An 18,613-nucleotide genomic window follows, 5' to 3' on the forward strand; every position below is an offset into this window, starting at 1 on the left:
ATAAGAGTGACCCACCTTGTTCACCAAAAGCTGTAAGGCATCACCCTCTCCCCACATCCTTCCTAGGGCTTAGTGGACAGGGTTTTGGAGTAAAACTGACTGGTTTTAAATCCTGGCTCTGCCACTTGCTAGCTGTGCAGCCTGGGGCAAGTCATATCTGAGCCTCGTCTGTAAAAATGGGCACAATAGTAATAGGATCTAGCAGAGAGTGCTCAAATGAGCTGATACCAATAGAGCCCAGCACAGTGCCAGTACTTAACAAAAACCAACAGTGGCTAAGATCTCCGGCTCTCTACTGTATGCACCATCATCTGAGAATGGATAGAACAGGAGATGGTCTTGTGCAAGGCAGGTCTAACACGGCTAGATTTTCGGGAAGGCTCGCCATTTCCTTAAAGAAGCCCTCTGTTCCTTTTCCTCCAAGTCCCACAACGTACTAGTGTCCCCAAGCCTTTCCTCCCACCAGTTCTGCCTCTACTCCATTCCCTAGCTAACTAGATGGCATCTCTGCCAAGCATTCATGAAACCCTTCCCCAGGCTTCCCTTAGCCACGCCATCTGAGCACCGCTACCCACTCCCTAGCTGTGCAAGAGACTCCTTTCTGGGAGGACAGGGTCCGGAAGGTTGCAGGTCCCAAACCACTAACGAAAAGGAAAAGGGTCCCACCTAAAACTCTGTCTGGTTCCTGGGAAGCTCAGTGCAGCTGGAGCATGGAGAAATACTGATCCCTCCACCACTTCTCCGACCCTCCCTTCTTCCCCCCACCACCTCGGGACACTCCCTTGTCTGGGCTCCAGGGTGCTCCAGCTTCAAGAAGCTTTCCTTCACTTCCTCTCTCTCTTCTCCCTCCCCACCCTTTCCCGAGGATACAGAATCCACTCTTTTGCATGGGGTGTGGTGACAGAAAGAGCTTTGCTTTCTGTGCAAGCATGCCCTCAGCGTGCTCTCTGCATTCTAGTCCTCCCAGCTTCTCTGCATGGCTGGGGGTGGGGGTGAGGAAGGGGAGGATGGACCCCGAGGCTATGCCTGTGGCACCTCTAGGATCAGAAGGCAGACCTCCGTCCTCTCGAAGATAAAGCTACTATCTCCATAGAGATAGAGAGTCTCTGGGTCTGGGGCTCATCTCTGGAATGGACAGGTTTAAAAAGCTCCCCATGGTCCACACCTGAAGAAAGAGTATGCTCCCTCTTGTGGAAGGGGGCAGGAGGCAGAGAGGGCAAAGTCACAGGACTCAGATGCCTAGAACTCTCCCCAGCCTATAGGACTCTCTCCGGGAGAACATGTAACTGCCTTCTGAGTCCCGGACCTTCTCTGGCTGCATCACAAGTACCCCCGAGCAGGGTCTGCACACCGAAATCACCCCGAGGTGCCAAATGGACAGAGTCTTTCTCTCGAGGTGTTTGGAGCTGGCTGGGGCTATAGATAGTAATAACATCTATCTCGTGGTGGTGTTCGTGTGGAATTAGGAGTTATCTCATACATCTCGAACCATGCAAACAACCACTATTATTGTTACTATAAATATTATATATATGCAGAAACAGGGTCTGTGATCCTCATGAAGAATAAATGAGTTCAAGTGTTTAGAACCATTATTGGCGTGGTCCCGGGGTTTCAACAGAGAGATCTGTAAATGTCTTCAGGGTTTCAGGGGAGGCCAAGGCCAGTCTGGAGACATCATTCTGGGAGAAGAGTTGGTCAGTGGTCATGCAGAGGCTCAGAAAGGAGATGGTAGTTTGGGGTCTCCTACAAATTCGGAGTGTGACTAAAACTCTCATGCCTAACTTGTTGTTCTAGATTTGCGGGATTATGGGATTTGGTTATGGGGCCTGCCGGGTCTAATTAAAGTTTTAGGACTCCTAGGAGCCCGGCTGTGGTTCAAGCAGCCTGGATCTTTAAGAAGACCTCGTGAATGTCCTCCCGGCTTCTTAGTGCTGAAGACTCAGTTGTTTGCAATGAATCTTCCCGAGGTCATTGGACAGCTGTGGAATCTGTCTGTTCTGTCCCAGATGCCCAGGTGTTCACCCGGGTCTGTCCCCAGCCCTTGCCCTGGAGGAGTAAACGGGAGAAGAGACACTAGGTCTGGTCCTATGGCGCCAACCAATGCCTCTTGGACCGTGGTGGCTTCTCTGCCTCCATCTCCCACCCGCTTCCTGCAGGACATGTCTGTGCGCAGGTCCCGCTGGCATTCATGTCCCAGCCAAACTCGTCACCTGCCTCCACTCATCATTCTGCCAACTGATAGTCTGTGTTCCCTGTCTTGGTTAACCATCTCACCACAGACCCAAGCCGCCACCTCAGGATCGTTGTCACTGTCTCTGTCTCCTTGGCCTTCCATGACACCCAGCCTGTGGTTTCTCCGTGTGGACACGTCCCTGGAATGGTCCCTCTTCTCTGTTCTCACTGCCGCAGTCCTGGTCCAAAGCACTTGGCACCTCTTCCCAGAATCCTTGTGATGGCCTCCCAATGCGTCTACCAGATTTGGGCTTCTCTCCCTTCCTGAAAGGGTTGTCTTCCTGGGCTGTCACTCCTCTGCCTTACTAAAAACTTCTGATGGCTCCCTATGGCTCACAGAACAAAATGCAAAACTCTCAGCTTGGACAACAAGGCCATGGATTAAGCTGATCCCAGCCCCCTTTCCCACTCGTTGCCACTGCTGCCAACTGCGCACCCCACACCAGTTGTCCCGCCCTCTGGAACATGAATATTCGCACAGATACTGTTCCCTCTGCCTGGGATGTTTTGCCCCACCCTCCACTGCTCCTCCTGGAAAAACCTTCCATCCCTCTGGAACCAGCTCCAACATCCTTCAGTTGTGACTTCTCCTTTACTTCCCCAGATACTGGGTCACAGTGCCCCCAGGCACCCATTGGACTACGAGTTCTGTGTGTCTCGGTCCCTCCTACTATATGGAAAGATTCCCAAAGGCTGCCAGGGTTGGATATGTTAAGCTGTTCATTTTCTCATTTTTAAGTTGCGGCTAAAAATAATAGCTTAATAATAATATTATAATAATATTATAATAATAATAGCTTCCGGAGCTGGAAGGATTAAATGAGATAGTGTATTTCATATTTGTGCAGGTAACGATATGAAGATGTTGGTTAAAAGAAAGAATAGTTAGCATCCATTCAGCAATCCCTAGGGGCTAGACACCGTCCTAAACTCTTTGCATAGATGAGTCAGCTAAATAAATGTGTTGATCCATGGAAACTGATGGATTGATTGGTTGTATGTGTGGGTATCCATCGGTATGACAAACATCATATGGATGACATATATCATAACCCATGTGCTCCACACTGTGCCTGACACTTAGTGGGGACTCTGGTTTTTCCTTTCTTTCCCCATCTTTCTATCCTTCCTTATAAGCCCCCATCACCCCCCACCCAGGGCTGAGGTAGGAGAAAGATGAGTATAGAAGTTGTTAATCTCTTTGAGGACAGGGGCCATGTTGTAGCCTGTCTGAGGCCCCTGTAAGTGCTGGCATGGTCGTGGACACACATAGCAGGCTCTAAATTAGCTCTCAAGCTGGGCTCGGCAGAGACAGTCCCAGTTTTCAGCAATTGCTGAAGCAGGTATTGGAGCCATGGCTGGCAGGTTCTCCCGAGTACCAGGGGAGTGGATGGGGTACCAGATGCAGCTCTCCCCCCAACCAGCCCGATGACCCGGTGCAAATCACTCTGCTTGCCTGCGCCCCGGGTCCTCACCTGTAAAACGCTGCCCCTCGGGGCTGGCCGAGGGTGCACAGCATGACAGCTGCGGAAGCTCTCTGCCAGAAGGCTGTGCAGAAGTGCGGTGTTGCTAATTTCAAGTGCTGGGGCTTCACTTGGTAGGAAACATTCCGGAAGTGGGGGTGGAGGGAGAGCGCAGGGGCTTGCATATCCAGGACATATGGGGGCCTATATTTGTTGTCCTCCTGCTTAGCAGCATTAGTGATTCAAGCTGGTGCTGCCTGCGGAACACTCTGTCCTTCGGGATCCTCAGGGACAGGAGAGATCGCAGAGCAGGGAGGCTGAAGCCAGCGCACAATACTTTGAAAAATAGAGTGATCGGAATGAGGCGCCACGCACACAGGTTCATAGGCGTGCGTTCACACTCCTGACGGCCCCCAACGCTGCCGCGAGACAGCAGCTGGAGCTAATTACAGACAGACAGACAGCTCTTTCTCCAGCTTTTTTTCTCGAAACTCTCAACCAACCCCCCACCCCCAGCGCCAGCCCCTGGGGATTGCCTGAGCTCTAAGAAGGGGTGTCGCTGGCACCACCGTCAACCGCCTAGAAAGAACATGGGTGGTAAAGGGGTGTAGGAGGCCACCATGTGGCTCCCCATCTTGTGGGGGTGGGTGGGAAGCGGGGACTGAGGTGGGGGGTAGAGCTGGCTGGGATACAGATGCAGCTTTGTGTTAACAGATGTGCTGTCCTGGCAAGAGAGAGCCCAGGCACTCAGCTCCTCCCTTCTCCTTCATCCGAATCCACCCAGGGATCCCCTCTTAACCCTTCTCCCTCTTAAATCCTCAACTTCCTCTTCAAAGTCTGTATCTGGCAGAAAGCTCAACAAATGTTGCCTGAATGGATGGAGGAATACATGAAGCCTCCTCGAACCCATACGCCTCCGAGGCCCCATTCCTACCTTACAGACCGCGATGACCCTGAGAGCCCTTTCCTCTGCTTTTATTTCCATATACTCCCCTCGGACAGTTTCAACTCTCCCCTATATGCTTCTGATCTTCATATCTCTCTTTCCAGCCCAGACTTCGCCAGCTGCCTGAACATCCCTCACACTCCTCAAACCCAACGTGACCCACATTAAAATTCGTCAGCAATAACGTCCCAGGGGAGGTTTCTAGCAGCGAGTTCTAGTCTGCTGAGGGGGGTGGGGGGGGGGAGAAGGACTTGCTGTGTGCCCCTTAACAGGCTAGGGACAATGAGCATGTTAGCACAGTCATGGGGCAGACTCCTGATCCCAGGGCCTGTCTTCATGCCAGGATACCAAAGTCCTTCCCTTCACCCTTATAATAGTCACCTCCCACCCATAGGGAAAGTGCAATTGGGAACGTGGGTGGCTAACTGCCCAATCTGGGCTTCTAAGATCCCAGTTGCCATTCCTCTTCATTCTGGAAACCTGTCCTAGGCTCACCATGACCCTGTCACCCCGCCCCAACCCCTGCCCCCCCCCCCCCCCCAGGTAAATATTGAACCAAGATTGGTGGAAACTGGGGATTTCATTCCCTCAGAGCAGCACTGCAGGGAAGACCTAGAATGTTTACTGAGAGTCCACACTAGAATTCTTTCCTCCCCTTGGCAAGGATAAGAGCAAATAAAGGCCCCCCTTTCCTTCAGGCCCTCCTGCATTTGGACAGCAGCCAAGTGAATGGGTTACAAACACAGTGGCCTTTGGTTCCTAACAGCCTCAGGGCTTGTGAAGGCAGGATCCAAATGTCTTCCTTCATTCCCGGGGCGGGGGTGAGGGGGGTGGGGGGGGGTCCCAAGTACCATACATGAGGACAAATGCAAGGTGTCATTATATTCCACTGTGTCATGGCCACATGTAGGCATTTTCAGGTTTTTAAAGCAAAGTGAAAACTTTATCACCAATTTCAGTCTGATGCACAAGATGTGAAGTGATTTATTTAAAGCACTCATGTATAATTGCAAAACGTTTGTTTGTTCGGTGAGCGCATGTACTTTAAGCATCTCAAAGAGCCGTAATCCATGGTTTCTGCTTTCAGAAACAGCCTTTATTCTAGATCAGGGGAGAAATGCTACAGCAAGAGTTAACTGACAATCCAAGACAATGCCAAGTCCGAAGCACGCGTGGCTCTCACAGCCCCTTCAGCAGGACTTAAATTTTCTGCCCTACTGCTGCTGTCACCACTGTTGCTCTCTTCTCCAATATGGGACGGTGGTGGCTATGTCTCTAGGGTGCCTGGGTTCATATCTGAGTTCCACTATTCCCTAGCTCTGTGACCTTGGCCAAGTTACTTAGCCCCTCTGAGCCTGGTGCCCCTTCTGTAGAATGAGGACAATAATTGCACCTCCCTACAGAGCTGTAGAGAGAATTAAATGAGTTGATACACATGGCACACTTAGACCAACCCACTGTAACTCAGTAAATAGGGCACCTGGGTGACTCAGTAGGTTAAGCATCTGCCTTCAGCTCAGGTCATGATCCCAGAGTCCTGGGAGTGAGTCCTGAGTCAGGTTCAGTTGCTCAGCGGGAACCCTGCTTCTTCCTCTCCCTCTGCCCCTCCCTCACATTCATGTGCTCTCTCTGTCACAAATAAATAAAATCTTTAAAAAAAAAAAGAACTCAATAGATGTTAGCAGTTATGATATACCTGATATAACTACCATCCTTTGTTACCACCAGACATCACGATCCTTACTGGGCTTCCAAAGGAAGCTCATCAATGTCTTATTTCTCTATCCATTTAATCAACAAATACATGTTGAGCATCTACAAGACCCTGAACTGAGCCCAGTCCATAGAGGCAAACAACACAATAGTCCCTGCAGCACCTGGAAGGTCAAACACACCCGGCTCCAGTTTTCATCTGATTACCACGGAAAATCTGTGGCCGAACATAAACCCAAGATCCGAAATCAAAAATCACCCAATGAAGCCAGAAACAACAAAAGCCAATATTAGATCCTCACAGATTCAGATATTGTTATTTTGTGATAGAACTTTTTTTAAGTTTTAGATGTATTAAAAAAAAAAAACAAAAGCAAAAGATTTTGAAAATATTCACAAAGAACAAAATGCCAGCAGAAGATAATTAGAAAAAGTATCATCTTTTTACAGACGGCAAGGCTGGGGCTCAGAGAACAGACTGACTCCTCTGATGTTGCACAGCTAATAACGAGGGATTCAAGTCAGGTTTTTGGTGTCCAGTATCCTTTTGGCAGATTCGGTTACGGGGGTTAAGGCCCTTTTTCCCCCTAACTAAACCAGTCCAAGAGTGAGATGAGTACGAAATGCTGCACTAGGTCAGTATGAAGTACGAAGAGGAACATGAAAGTGTCCCTGCCCTCGATAGATCAAGATCCGCTAGAGAGACATGGCTACACACATACAAAAATAACCACTGAAATTGGTCTGTGTGGTAGAAAGTGCTGTGGTCTGGAAGGATAGGAGGTGAGATTGGGACAGATCCCTAAAAGACAGGCAGGTGGCTCCATGGGGGAAAGGAGCTTTGGTTTGGTGAGGGGTGTAGAGGAGACACTGTCTGACCAACATCGCCGAGCAAAGGATCCCACAGAGTGGTTCAGGGAGCAGTGAGTTCATTTGGCTAGCACGCTAGACACATGCAGGGACAAGCCTGTGCCTCTGTGCTGCTGTCACTGTTTTTGAAAGTTTTAATAACTTTTGAACACAGGGCTCCACATTCCCACTTTGCGCCAGGGCCCACAAATGTGGTAGCCAGTCCTATACAGGGGAGCAGGAGTCAGGGGGCGGGGGTGGGGACGGTGTATAGCTGGGAAAGTAGGGACGCTCTAGGGTAGGACCTTGAACTCGACTTTCATATTTGATCTGCAGACAGCGAGGAATCGCCGAACGTGTGTGACTACGGGCAGGATATAGTGAGTGTGGTTTTTTCAGAAACCACATGGTGGATGCAGTACAGGGGGGATTGGAGAAAGGAGGGGTGGGGCTTAATCAGGAGACCCTTGCAAGAAAGCAGTGGGGGCCCAGACAGGAATAGTGGTGGGAGACACCAAAAAGAAAGGAGGCTTCACGTTATTTAGTTGTCCATTCTACAGGTGTTTGCTGAGCACCAGACACGTGCTGGGCATTGTGCTAAGGGCTGAGATGCAAGGATGCCCGAGATTTGCCACCCCAGCCTTGAGCTGCTCATAATGATGGAGGCAGTTAAGTAAATAGAGCATGACAGCCCCACATGCTGGGGGCTAGGATCAGATTAAGTTACGGGTGCAGGGACAGACAATGGCCCAGAGAATAACAGGATGGTGTGGCACGTGTCATGCCAGCGACGCTGTGGGAGTACAGAGAAGAGTCATCTAACCCAGACTGGAAAGGTCAGGGAAGTCTCTTCCCCAGGGGTGTCTTCTGAGTTATGCATACTCGATGAGAAGATGGCAGTTAGGTGAAGAGAGGGAGGGGGGAGGACCAGCTAGTGGGAGACATGGTGCAAATGCACAGGAATAGGAGACTGTCTCTGGTCTCAGAGAGTTGTAACTGATGCCCTCTGATTCAATCGCCATGTGAGCTCCTTCTATGGGAGCATGGAAAGATAAGAGCAAAGAAGTCAGAATTGCCACGCTAAGGAATTGGGACTTCATCCTACAGAGCAGTAGTTGTCAGCCTTGACTGCACATTGGAATCACTTGAGGGAGCTCTAAAAAAACACCTATGACGAGGTCCAACCCCCAGGGACTCAGATTTAATAAGGCTGTGGGGGAGGCACTGGAATTTTTCAAAGCTCCTCCAGTTTATTCTAAACCATGACTTAAGAGTGGGAATTCTCACATTTGAGTGTTATCAGAATTACCTGGAAGCCTTGTTACACACAAAATGGGGAGAGTGCCCCCCCAGAATTTCTGACTCCTTAGGTCTCTAGTAAGTATCTGCTCTAAACAAGTTCTGAGATACTGTTGCCGCCGGCCCCAGGACCACACTTTGAGAGCCTCTGGTCACAACTATTTAACTCATTACACTTAAGGGTGTGTGTGTGTGTGTGTGTGTGTGTGTGAGACAGGATCTGATTTGCATCTTAGAAAGATCACTTGGGCCCCTTTGGGGAAAATGGCCACAGAAGGGGGGATGAGAGGTAAAAAAAGAAAAAAAAAAGCAGGAAGCTATCAAAGAAATCAAGGCAAGAGAAGACAGTGAGGGAGTCCTCAACCAAAGCAATGGTGGGAGGCCTGGAGAAAGTGGCTCAAATTTGAGGACTGCTTAGGAAGTAAACTTAGTAGGGCTTAGCGACTGGCTAAAGGGAAAGGTGAGAAATAAGGATGCGGGAAGGACAGCTCTTGGCATGGGAGGTGGGGGGCGGGAGCTTTCCTGTCCTCAAATCTCATAGCTGTCACCTCGGGGAGTCCAACAGGGATCTCTCACTGTCCACTCAACCCCTTACTTTCAGCACCATGGGTCCTCACCTCGACCCTAATCAACTTGGGATGCTCTTCAAAATACCCAGAAAGGAAAAGGCAGGTGGGGATCACCCTGACATGATGATGACCAGCCACCAGAGCCCCAGGTCCAGTGCCTGCGTTTCTGCTCCAATCCCAGGTGGGTTTATCTCATTCATTTCTCGTTGTAACATTTGTGAGGCTACTGCCTGGAAGGCTTGTGAAATGTTCGGAGGCCATGTTTCAGGTGCAGGTGAAGAATGTCTATAACCCACTCTTACATAACCGGGAAAACAAATGCGGCTAAAAAGGGAACCTGCAAGGACATTCATTCTGCATGGATTTAAAATGTGTAAAGATGAGCAATTTCCCAGTGCATCATCAGTCGTGACTACTTGTAAGTCTCCTCCGTGGGCAAGTAGACTGCCAGCAATCAGCAGGACCAGCAGGATGATAGATGGGATAATTGTCCATTAGAGTACAGATAACTTTTGTACCGTGGGAGGGTTCGACAGGAGACAGACATGATAGATGGAAAAACAGCTAGAGTGATAGGAGTTACAGCTCCGTTCCTGGGAGTAACCATTCTCTGGCTGAATCAGTGTTGAATCAAAGGCACATTCTCATTTGAAACTCTTGGCTCACCGGCGCACAACCCCCTGCTTGGGGTTAAATTTAATAGCATCATTAAAAACCACGGTTCAAAAAAACTCAAATCACTTTTCCCCCCAAGAAATCATGCCACATTAGAGAGTGCTTTTGTGAGCTCATGGGCAGTGACCACGTAGGGGGCGTGCCTGTGTTCCAATGTTTAACATTTGAATCCTCAATGCCTAGCACAGGGGCTGATACATAGGGAGCCCTCAATAAATGTTTGTTAAAGTAAAGTGAAATGAATTAATACATTTGTCCATTCATTCATCTGTTTATTCCTTCAACAGACATTCATTAAATACAGGAATTAAGAGCTCTGGCTTGGGAACCAGATGCTTCAGGCTTCAAATTCCAGTTCCAACCAGCTGTATGAACTTGGGCCCATTACTTAACGTCTTTGAGCCTGATGGCCTCCCGTGTAAAAATGGGGGGAAACAATGGCACTCGCTCTGAGACGGTTGTGCGAGGGAGCAATTGAGTGAATGGATGTAGGTGTTCAGCCCAGGGCCAGGCCCCTAGTAAGTGCTCACTAATGGGCAACTATAATTATCAGCTGTCTCTAGGTGGGCTGTGCTCTCGTTGCAGAGTGGGGAGGTGCAGGGGGAAGGTGAGGGCTGGCGGGGATCCAATCAACCATCAACAGGCAGCCCTTTCCGAGCCCCGTCATTGTTAACTTCCTTGGATGTCTTTCTGCGCCTTTGTAGAGCTCCTGCTGACAACGTTTCTACCTACTAATCGCCATTTCTAATGTTTATCCTCTTGGCTCAGTTGAGCAAGATGGTCCTTGATTTTTAATTTTAATATTCAGGCAAACAGAGTAGAGAACCCTTGACTTGGGAGTTCAGTCCGAAGGTAAGGGAGGCCATATAACTTAGTGGCTATGCGAGGGCTCTGGGCATACAAAGCAACTGGCTGCCGAAAAGCTGTGTGACCCAGGGCACTCTAACATCTCTGAGCCTCAACTGTCAGAAAGGGAAAATGACAATAAGGATTGCCCCCTTCCCCGCTCTGGGCTCTGTTTCTATCTCTGGGACCCCAAAATAGGAGTTGTAGCCCCCATCCATTAAGCACTTTACTGTCCCCTGCTAGTGGCAAGCCTTTGTACACCTGATACTCACTCTTTCCACCCCTTCGCAGGGCCCTGTTTAGACGAAGTCTGATAGATTCATTACAGGTCCTGCTTGGTTTTTATGGCAAGTAAATGTAAGACCTTGAAAGGTACGCTTTTCATACCTGTCCGCCTGGAGAGTCTGATGAGCAACTCCAGGGCTGGAGCTAAGGATTGTTCATCTAATATGTGCTCAGTAAACACTGAGCATATGTAAGGAGCTGGGCAATAGTCAGTAACCTACCCTGGACCAGGGTAGACTCCTGGACCAGGCCTCAATTCGAACCCTACAGCTGGTGGCTGGGTATGAAGCACCTATCAGTGCTGGGGGCTGGGTGGGAATTTGGGGCTGGAAACACCCTGGGAGTTTTCATAAGCATCCTAGCAGCATCAGTAACCGTAGTAATAAGCAGTCGTCATAATAATAACTACTAGCAAAACGTAAAGTAGGAAAATTTCTCGAAGGATTCCCTTTGGTCTTCAGGGCTATGCGGGGCCCAAAATATGCTATGCAGGGGAAGTACGGTGCGGTTGACTTAAGCCACCCTGGGTGTGAATCCCAGCCGCCCACCTATCCATCGGACGATCGTGCATTATGCGCCCTGAGTCCCCGTCTCCTTGTCAGTAAAATTAACATAATGACAGTACCTGCCTCGCTGCTTTGCGGCGAAGATGAAGTGGGATATAGTGCGTAAAGCCTACCTCGCAGGTCTGGAAAAGGCAGCCTTTTCCTAACTCCTAATAAGAGCTGAGGAAACGCTCAACCACTTTTCTCTGACCTGGTCATACCCAAGGTTGGACACACTGGGAAAATGAACACTATCAGAACAAAGCCTTCCTTGCGGATGCAGAGAAGGAAGCCACTGTTTCAGCTACTGGAGCTCAAGGAGTCCTTCAGGATGGGACGAAGGGTTGAAAAGGACGACTCCCAACACATACGACATAGTCAATCACGTCACCTCCTCCCAACTGGGTCAGAACAGCTGCACCAATAACTAAGGAAGCCCAAACAGAAAACCCAAGTCAAAGCAGTTGCGAACTAATCACAGGTTGACCCTTCACTCTTGGCCCTGGCGTGGCCTGCCATGTTGGAGAAACTCTCAAGGGGAGCAGGTGACCCTGGCAGAGGAATCTGCTGTCACGATGTCATTTGTCCCTCTCCTCTTTATGAGTAGACGGGAGACCCGACGTGATGGAGTAGGACTGGCTCCCTGCCTAGCATGCACAAGGGGTCTTTCCTCCCCGTTTCTGGTGCCCCCCCTGCCCACACTGCCCCTATTCTTGTTTAGACATGCACCAAGAGTAGCATTCAGGATTCCTGCATTCTCTGGCTTTTTTTTTTTTTTAACTGTTTGGATTGGCTTTTCGCCAAGGCAACTGAAGAGCATTTTCAAAGAGCAGGTGAGTTTGGGGAAGATCTCTTATCTTCTCCAATATTTTACCTCCCTGCAAATTAAAGTGGGCAGAGACCTCCCACCCCACCCCACCCCCGTTGGAAAGAGCATAGAAGTGCTCCCGGGGCTTCCAAATTTAAGTCCCTACATGACACCCAACGAAGTGGTCATTTCCAAGGGAAAAGTTCCCAGGTACGGTTAGCTGATTTTCCGAAATTCGAGAAGTGACATGCTGGCTACATTTCTGATACGGAAACCACTCCAGGTTCCCCCTAAGCAACTATGTGATGTGTGGCGTCGCAGCCATGGGTGTTGAACATCTGGTTCTAACCAGAATGTGGGCGATTTGCTCACAATTGGGGAGGGCAGGTAAATAGGGCTTTGCCTCCTCCCAGTCTTGTATCTGGCCCAGACATGCAAATTCCTGTCTGCAAACTTATTCTTCTCTGCCAGAATTCAATTGGTTAATGTCAGCAACTGGCAGAGGTCCACTCATGGTTATAGTCACTGCCACACGGCAACAGGTTATGATAACAGGAGGCTGCCAGAGAAGTGAGCCAAGCTCGGCGGAGGGGCATGTGACCCGGCTTGCCAGTCAGAGGAGAGAACAGGTCCTGGTCCAGGGCCGTTGTTGGCTGTGCTGAGAGCAGAAGCAGGAGAAAGCCGGACAGAGAAAAGAAGATGACAACCAGCATTTAATGAGCACTTACTGTCTGCCAGGTACCGTGCCAGGTCATGGTATGATCTCTCATTTGGTGCCAGCAAGAGCCTCATTTAACAGAAAGGGGAACTGAACCCCTAAGGAATAGACAGATCAAAAGCAGGAACCGGGCAGAGCATAAATACCAAAGCGTCCAGAAAGCAAGGGGCTTAGAATCTGTTGCCAAGGAAAATTGAGGAACCCGAGTTCTTTGTCGTCACTGTGGTGGGGATTGGGAGATTTGCATCTAAGCCACTCCATCTCTTTGGCTGACTCCCTTTTTGGGATGGCTCTGCCTGTCGCACCTCGAGGTGGCTGGTAAAGGCTGGTCTGATAGGGACTGGGACCAGAAGAGGGATAGACTGGGGCGCCTGGCTGGCTCATTTGGTGGAAAGTACAACTCTTGATCTCGGGGTTGTGAGTTCAAACCCCACATTGGATGTAGAGATTACCTAAAAAATAAAAAAAATATTTTAAAAAAGAGGGATGGGGCACCTGGGTGGCTCAGTCAGTTGAGCATCCGATTCTCGATTTTGGCTCAGATCATGGTCTCAGGGTCATGGGATCGAGCTCCACGTCGGACTCTATGCTTGGCATGGAATCTGCTTGGCATTCTCTCTGTTCCTCTGTCTCACCCCCTCCCCCCTTCTCTCTCTCTCAAAATAAATAAATACAATCTTCAAAAAAGAGAGGGATAGGTGTCTGCAGTAGATTCCTTCAAATAATATATCAATGGCTACATGCCATCAAACTCCAGCTAGCCTCCCGGTAGGAAAAGAGGATCGATGAGTTGCAATAGAAAAATTGGCCCATGAACTTGCGCTCTGTTTCTACTTCTCTAATCAATGCCAATCATGTCCGTGTTTGGAAATAAGATGTTCTGCCATCATTAATACCTGTTGATAAATGCAAATAGGCTTGAATTTCATTAGCAGAGACCCAAGCTTAAGCACACTGACAGACAGCTTCAATCAAAGCACAGGTCCTACGGAAACGACCATGCAATGGAAGTCGCAACAGAGCTCTGATTCAGAAATTACCTAAATAGTCTTCCCCCCCACAGACAACATTAGTCCTTGTTTGTTCTTGAGCCAAAACTGTCCTTGGCTCTGATTAGCAGTGAGCGAACAAGTGCCGCTGTATTACAGCATCCTGCCACTGTACAAGTCCCACACGCAGGAAAAGCAAGCATCTCCCACCTTCAGGCCCCTGTGCCTACCAGCAGCGCGGTCCAAGTGCATGAAAAGAGTTAGGTCCTGCCTGGTCCTCTGAAGGGCCAGAAAACAGTTTAAATGTGGCATCCATCAAGAGCGATCCATTTACACTGATTGGGCTGTGAAACGAAGTCAGAGGGGTCAGGTAAGAGCCCCAAACAATGACAACACAGTTGCATTCCCAGCTGTGTGAAATGACCGGCATATCATGATTGCCTTTTCACGCAAATGTCAATGACATAATCCTAACAGGCTTGCCGCTCTCTTGCTGGTGTAATAAAACAATGACCCAATTATTTTGGAGGGCCAAAGCAGCAGATGTGATGATGACTGGGTGTGCTGTGCAGGGCGCTGGGTGTGTGATAGATGGGGCACAGTAGGGCAGCAAACTGTGTGCCGAGGATTTGAAACCTGCCTCCCGGGCCAGAACTCCTGCCATTCATCTGGTCGGGAAAAAAAATAAAGCCATTCAGTATGAAAGTTCCCACTTGTTCTCATGACGGGGGCCAGTTGGGAAAATGTGGCGCAGTGCTGATTGAAGCAGATTCTGTTTAAAAAACCAGCCGGTTTGCGGGTATTTGTTTATTTATAACTCCCCCACCTCCTCCTCCCCCGTACCCTGCCTCCTGCTGCAAAGGATTTGAGATGGGATTTGAACACTGCAAGTTTGTTTAAGTCCTAAACATGTCCAACTACTTTTGAAACGCTCCGAATCGAGTGCCTTCCTCTATAGACACTGCCCTGGTTTTCCCAGAGCTGGTCCTCATAGCCCATGGTGAGAGGGACCTCTTGCTCCAGAACACCCTGGTCTCTGCTGCTATGTTTTAATGTAAACTAGGGAAATAAACATGAGCCCAGAAGCCTGAAGCCTGACAAAATAAAGGAACACAGATTCACTCCCGCCCACCCTCATTCATTAACCCAACAAATATCAATTTGTACCTAATTTTGCAACAAGCTTGATGCTAGGCACAGGGGAAGCAAACGTGAAGAAGACCCAGTCCTTGCATTTGAGAAGCTTCCAGTCTAGTAGGAAGGCTAGACAAATAAACCAGACCCTGCACTGCAGTGTGATTTGTGCTTTGGCAGAAGCATGCTCAGGGACTGCAGGGTATCCTGGGGGCCCCCGGGGGGCACAGGTGACTTAGTGCATGGACTCAGGCTTAGGTTGCCTTGGGTGCAACTTTTGGTTCTGGCTCTCGCCGGCGGTGTGCCCTTGGGCACTTTACTTAACATCTCAGAGCCTCGATTCCCTCATCTGTAAAATGGGGCTAATAATAGAATTGACATCATCAGGTTATTACGAGAAATAAATGAGATAAACTGTGTAGAACACTTAGAACCCGGCACATAGTAAGCACCCAACAAAAAGTTTTTCATGCTTTCTATTCCTTTTGTTTGATTTTCCTAAGACTCTGTGTTTGGTGACGGGACTTTAAGGACTGGTTTCTAAAACAGAACTGCTCTCAACAAACTCCTCCCTTTAGCCTGTTTTTTTTTTTCATTTGGAATGACACAGTTCTGTCATGATTTTTCCCTCAGCAACCATATGTCTGGCAGGAACCTCAGGGAGAAAATATTTCCCAGATGGTTTTGTTTATGTCAGCCTACTATGTGCCAAGCTGTCCTCCTCCAGGTGAAAGGGACACACTGCTGAGCGACAAAGACAAGGTCCCTGGCCTCTTGGAGTCTGCATTCCAATAGCAAAGACCGGCTATACACAGACAAATGTAAACAGACATAATCACCCAGAGAGGCAAGTGTGATTAAGGAAGGATTGCCAATGAAAGGAACATAAGGGAGGGTCCCTGGTCTGAGAAAGCTTATCTCAGGAGGTAACATTTAAACTGAGACTGAAAGGTCGAGAAACTTCCCACGTCAAAAGCAAGAGCAAAGGTAGTCCAGGCGAGGGAACAGCATGTGCAAAGGCCCTGGGACAGGAGAAGACTTTGTGAATGTTCCAGAAGTCAAAAGGACAGCGTGGCTGGGACATAGAGCCTCAGAAGGGAGGAAAAGCCAGCAGGACAATCACGTGCATTTTGAAGATGAGGAACAGAAAGCCCAGAGAGGTTAATGGACTTACCCACAGTGCCTTGCACATAGTAGGTGCTCCATATATTGCAGAACTCCCGGTCAGTAGGGCGGGACTGAGGCCATTTGCCTTCCAATTCGGACTGAGATTTCCCACCACAACTAGGGATCAGCTACCCAGGAAGACTGAAACATACAGTCTTTTTCATTGGTGAGTCATAGGCAACGCACATTAGAGTGTGGGGTCGAGTGGCCCCAGCTGCCGCCTGAGCGTAAGGGGCGGGGGTGGGCTCAGGCCGGGGCTGAAGCTTTTTAGCATGTTTATGATGAGCTGAAAGCACTCACTGCTTAATTTAAAATACCGCTCACACATACACATACAATTCAGCAGCCGGGGGAGCTGCCAGGAATTGAGACTAAGTGTAGAAAATTGGAGGATCAGGAATATCGGGTACCCTGCTCTGTTTCCCAGCACCCACAGGCTGCCTCTGACCTCACAGAGTCCCATCTTCCCTGATAAATTCCCAGAGGCCAAGACACAGATGGGGGCAGCAGAGGTTTGGGCGGGAAGGAAGCTTGCCTCTGCGGGGCCAGTGGCACTAGCCATACTGGGAACTCTACCTGATCTGAAGTTTGCCTGCCTCCCTCTCCATCCACGTCTATTAAAATAGCCCTCCAAGCCCAAACCCACTCTCCTGGTGAAGAGTCCCCCGGCAGTGCCTCCCAACACCTCCCCCCCCACTCCTCCCCATCTTCGTGTTCCTGGAAATCTGACCATTGGGGAAAACTCATTTGGCCCTGATCTCAGACTGCCTGTGTGTATCTCGTCTCCTCAACCACACGGGGGCCCGGAGCATACATCTGAGGAACTGTGGTGCTTGCTTTTGTATTCCCCACAGCTCTGCGCACCGTAGCGCGGACACAGTGAGAGCCCCAAGGGCTCTTCCTCAGGATCTGCACCAGAGTAGCACTTGAAACACCTTTGGGGTAGAGTACCTGCTCTTCACTGGAAAACCAGAACCTGAACTTGACGAAATTGGGAACACCCTCATCGGTATCCAGTGTCCTCGCCATTGCTCCCCTACACTCCCAGGGGTTGGAGGGGTTACCTTCCTACAGACTGAACGGACCTGCAGGCTTCTCCATCAAAATGCCCCACGATGCATCACGGCTCTTGGCTAATAATATCCCTTCCGACTGGGAGGTCCTTTCTCCCAGTTCTGCCTATGGAAACCCCACTCACCCTTCAAGGTCAAATCCAAATACCATCTCTGCCACATGGCCCTGTGCCATCATCCCCGGCCCCTCATGGCACCCTGGACCTGCCCCTTTCAGGCTATGGTCCAGTAAGCTGGAATAACCTAGGTTCAGATTCCGACTCCATTACTTCTCTCGGCATCCTCAGTTTTCTCTGCCGCCCACTCAACACAAGACTCGGCCTGTGGAGCTCAGTCAGTGCTACTTATCATCATCCTCTTCATCTCTAGGAAGCGGGGTGAAGTAAATGGCTAAGAATGTGGGCTTGGAACCCAGACACATCTAGGTTCTGGGCGTGGTTCTGTCACTTCCTAGCGACATGCCCTTGAGCCAGTCACTTCCTCTGGGAGGCCCAATTTTCTCAGGTGCGAGATAAGTAATCAGAGCTTCCGCACCCCCACCACAGAAGCCTTGGGTGGGTCCAAGGGTATCAAGTAGACAAGGTAAACCACTCGGCCCAGGGCTTGCCGCATCACAATTTCTCGTTCGCATCTACACAGACCTACAACCTATAAAACTCCTTTCCGGGCCCGGACGATATTTTACTTATCTGTACATCTCCCCCTGCCTAGCCTAGCCCAGAACCTCTGCAGCTGGCAGACCCACAATAAATCATTGTTGAATTGAATCGAAAACCCAAACCAGATGTGCCTGCTCCCCTGTCAAATGAAGCTTTCAGGCTGGTGGGCTGGGCCTACTGCTGCCCCTTCGCCTCCACCCCCCCACCCCCCACCGCCTGGGCTCGGAAGCAGCCACTGTCTCAGGGGCTCTGGAGGAGGAGGCTGGGTGGTGAGGAGAGCTGGGGAGGGCTGGGGAGGGGGTAGCAGGACAAGCTGGGAAGGGAAGGGAGGGAGGAACACTCGTCTGCTCCTGGCGACTCTGAGCACACTTCCTGGGGAGGGTGTTATCCTGAAGTCTGTGTTGAATGCAAACAGGTGGGTTTGATTCCAAACGCCCTTCACCCAGCCAGAGACTAGCTATGGAAGAAAACCACCTCTCCCGGAAACATCCGGAATGGGCAGTAGTAAACGGAGGTGTCAGGAGAAAGATCCCTTCTCCTTTGGCAGAGACAGTAAAGGTACAAATTGGTTTTAAGGCTCCAAAAAGGGGGGCACCTGGATGGTTCAGTTGGTTGAGTGACTGCCATTGGCTCAGGTCAT

This window comes from Enhydra lutris, unplaced genomic scaffold (genome assembly GCF_002288905.1).
Source record: "Enhydra lutris kenyoni isolate GAN:26980312 unplaced genomic scaffold, ASM228890v2 scaffoldscaffold80, whole genome shotgun sequence".
Lineage (NCBI taxonomy): Eukaryota > Metazoa > Chordata > Mammalia > Carnivora > Mustelidae > Enhydra > Enhydra lutris.